The 3,930-nt window shown below is 46.2% G+C and overlaps 1 long non-coding RNA gene across 1 annotated transcript in view; it reads right to left on the bottom strand.

Annotated features, from left to right (window-relative positions):
• Positions 1 to 281: 281 nt before the first annotated feature.
• The window catches only part of LOC116084966, an 18,137-nt gene continuing 14,488 nt past the window's right edge, over positions 282 to 3,930 (bottom strand). The window contains exon 3 of the long non-coding RNA XR_004116334.1: positions 282 to 480. This is a non-coding gene — a long non-coding RNA (uncharacterized LOC116084966). The remainder of the gene's footprint in view (positions 481 to 3,930) is intronic.

Raw genomic sequence — 3,930 nt, 5'->3', positions numbered from 1 at the left:
AGGTGTTCCCAGGCAAGCCGTACCACCCCTGAATGGGGAAGAGAGGAGGATTGTGAATGTCTATTGACTCATTCTCTGTGGTATAGCTGATGTGGTGTCCAGCCTAGAAAATATGGCAAGATAGCCAAAGGAGACCATGAATGTTCTCAACTAACACTTCAGCATTGAGGCAGCTCTTCCCACATTACAGATGAACAAGCCAAGCTAGTAGTTTGAAAACCACCTCCCCCCATAGGCATGGGTATTAAATCATGGGGTGGCTGGTTGGTGGTGCTGTTTGGGAAGGCCTAAGAGATGTGGCTTTGCTGGGATATATAAGTCACTGGAGGGGAAGGGGCTTTGAGAATTTGAGCCCATCTCACCTTTAGTTTTCTCTCTCCGCTTCATGCTTGTGATTGGAGATGTGAGCTCTCATCTTTCTGCTTCTACCACCATGCCATTTGCTGACACACCTCCCCACCATGGTGAGCTCTTATCCCTCTGGAACCAGAAGCACAAATAAACTCATCCTTCTGTAAGTCACTTCAAGTCATCGTGTCTTATCACAACAGTCAAAAACTAATATACTAAAGCTTCCACTGGTTATATGAAGAACCTAGGTTGCTCAGCTAGCAGGCCAGAGCTCAAGGGCCTAGCAACCATACACTGCATCCTACACTACACAGGCTCTGGGGACCATACACTTGGAGGAGGCTAGAACTCAGTTCAGTTGAGATTTGCTAAGCATCTTCTAAGTGCTGGTGTGGGCCCAGCAAGTGATGGAGTTGGGGAGCAGTACCTGGTGATGATAGAGGCAGATCCCTGCCTTGGGGGGAGCCTGAGGCACAGCAGGAGGTGCCATGTGGCTATTAGAACTACTTTCTCCCACTCTCCACTCAGATCACATTCTGTACTTCATTGTGAAATATCAATGACTGGAGAAACCGGGAAGGCCTTTCCAGGGAAGGTAGAACTTAAGCCAACTCCTGAGTCTTGTATTAAGAAGCTGGATTCTTGCAGGCAGAGGGCAAGCTAGATAAAGTGCCACATAATTGCGTATTTGGCATGATAGCCATACTCTAACCAAAAGAACCCTGACTTCAATATTATGATGATTTGTATATGCTAGGGAGTGGCACTATTAGGAGATGTGGCCTTGTTGGAGTAGGTGTGTCATTGTAAGTGTGAGCACTAAGACCCTCAGCCTAGCTGCCTGGAAGCCAGTCTTCCACTAGCAACCTTCAGATGAAGATGTAGAATTCTCGGCACTGCCTGCATCATGCCTGCCTGGATGTTACCATGCTCCCACCTGGATGATAATGGACTGAACCTCTGAACCTGTAAGCCAGCCCCAATTAAATGCTGTCCTTTATAAGATTCGACTTGGTCATGGTGTCTATTCACAGCAGTAAAACGCTAACTAAGACAAATATCTACAATGTGAGTTCATGTCCTCACCTACTGTACCTTTGGACAAATCCCTGCTCTTCTTGGCACCTGCTTCCTCATCGAGAATGTGGAGATCATGCTGAGGGTACCATGTTCCAGACCCATTAGGAGGTTGACATAGGAGTTGATTGAAAAAGCACTGGGTAAACCATAAACACAACAAATGTGCCTCATCATGGTTGCTATGACTACACACGGGGCGCCAACGGGAACCATGCTCCCAGCTGTGAGCCCCTATGATAAGGCAGCAGCTAAGGCTTCAGCAAAGCAGGTAGGATGTGCCCGCTTCTTGCTTTGCATCACAGAGCACATGAGACAAAACTTCAGAAGCGAGAGAACCCACAGCTAGCCGGTAGGACCCAGAAGAGAAAAACAAAGCATAAGCAAAAGTGATGTGTACTCCAAGCACCATGAGGACCGAACCCTAGTGGTGAAGGAACCATAGTGGGTCGCAGCTGTGCTTCCTAAATATAGCCTGACTTCAGCTCCCCATGGAATTGGGGAGTCTGAGCTGGCTTTCAGGGGAAGCACTAAAAATAAAGCTACCAGCAGGCCTCCTTGCATGTTCAGGGCTTACAGGTTGACTCTGCACCTGGGGGCCAGGAGGAGAGGGTGGGACAAGGTGCTGGACTGTAGGTTGCTTTCTGAGGATACTTGTTCCTCTTGACAGAAGTGAGCAAGTGAGTGAATTCAGTGTCCTGACTTCAGTTGGGTCAGGAAACGTCTGGATCTGCTGATGTGTTGTTAGACACTTCTGTTCACCTGCAGGAACTAGCCTTCCCATTTGCTGATGTGTTGTTAGAGACCTCTGTTCACCTTGAGGAACTAGCCTTCCCACTTTATAGATGAAGACACGGAGGCTTCTTGGTACAGTGATGTCATTCAGCCAGGCCCAGAGGAATAATAAACAGTAAGGTTAAACATCACTGAGTCTTTCCAGACCGGTTCAGCCAATTATTTTTTTAATGTTTATAATATTACCTAAATATAATTATGGGTTTCATTATGACATTTTCACACATACATGATGTATTGGATCATATCTGCCACCACCGCCTCCCAACATGCTCTCTTGTCTCCTCCCACTTCTGCTGATTACCTTCCTTTTCCCACAAGTGCCCCTTTCCTATTCTACTTTGACTCAGTAAGTTCTGCTCCAATTGCTTACAGGCAATTGCTTACAACATGGCACCTTACTTGTGGCTATACCTCTGAAGAAAATGATTCGCTTCCCCTAGCAACCTCTACCTACCTTTAGATCCTCAAAGGGGTGGGACCGTGTGGGTCCCTCCTGCCTCCATGACAGAATGCTGATGGTCCAATCTCTCACAGGTCATGCACACTGACCACAGTGGCTGTGATAGTTCCAAGCGGCCTGCCTCATGCTCAGGCTCCCTCCGCCTCTCTATCTCTCCTCTGCAATGTTCTTTGAGCCTCAGAAGGGTCGATACAGATGTGTCATCCAGGGCTCCGCATCAAGCAGATCCTTATTTGAAGCCCTTCAAACAGTTATGTTTCTCTGCAGTTATTGCTGGCCAGTGCATAAAAAGATGCTCCTCTGACCAAAGATAACAGCAGTGTCAATCTCTGGGGATAAACATAATTACTTAGAAGTCATTTTGACAGCAGCCAGAGCACTCTTACACAAAGAGACTGCCACTATTCTCTGTACATGTCCTTTCATAGCATTCACCACTCCACCCCCACCCCTACCAGAATCCAGTGTCATCCCTCTCTTCTGTAGTCTGCCATAAAAGAGGTGCAGAACCCCCCCCCCCCCAGGGCAAGAGAGGATGGATGTCTATTCTTTCTCTTCACTCAGCTTCTAGAATAATGCCAGGGAATCTAATCCATTTTTGTTGATTACCTAACTCCTCCCTTTGTCTTATATCCCACTTCCAACCCATGACAAATCCCGTAGGCTCTGCCCTCACTATATGTCGGGAACAATTACTGAAATGACTATGATAAAAAGACTGACCATGCGAGATGTTGGGGAAGGGATGAGAAAGAAGATTCTCATGTGCTGCTCAAGGGATGGTAAAAAGTCAGTCACCCTGAAAAACAGTGTGGGACAGCTGACCACTCATCCCTACCACAGGACTCAGCCAAATACAGCTAGCCAACACCCAAGAGAATAAAAAGCAGATATCTGCCTAAAGAAAAGTTCAGGGAAGCTTGAGATGTGACCACCCTCACCTGGAAGCAACACACATGTTCATTAGCTATGCTGTGTCCATATCATGGAGTATGATGGCATGAACTGTTGACACAACTGAGGCATGAGTCACACAGCGACAAAGCTGAGTGAGAGAGATGAGGAAGAACATGCTATATGATTCTATCCATACAAAACTCTAGAAATTCATATAGAATTCTAAAATTCTAAAATAAAATTCATATAGAAATTCATACAGAAATTGTGGTACATCTGCACAACGGAGTACTACTCAGCTATTAAAAACAATAAATTTATGAAATTCTTAGGGAAATGGATGGATC

This window comes from Mastomys coucha, unplaced genomic scaffold (assembly GCF_008632895.1).
Source record: "Mastomys coucha isolate ucsf_1 unplaced genomic scaffold, UCSF_Mcou_1 pScaffold9, whole genome shotgun sequence".
In the NCBI taxonomy this organism is placed as follows: Eukaryota; Metazoa; Chordata; class Mammalia; order Rodentia; family Muridae; genus Mastomys; species Mastomys coucha.
Note: the sequence above shows the minus strand (reverse complement) of the source record. Positions and strands in the feature narration are given on the sequence as shown.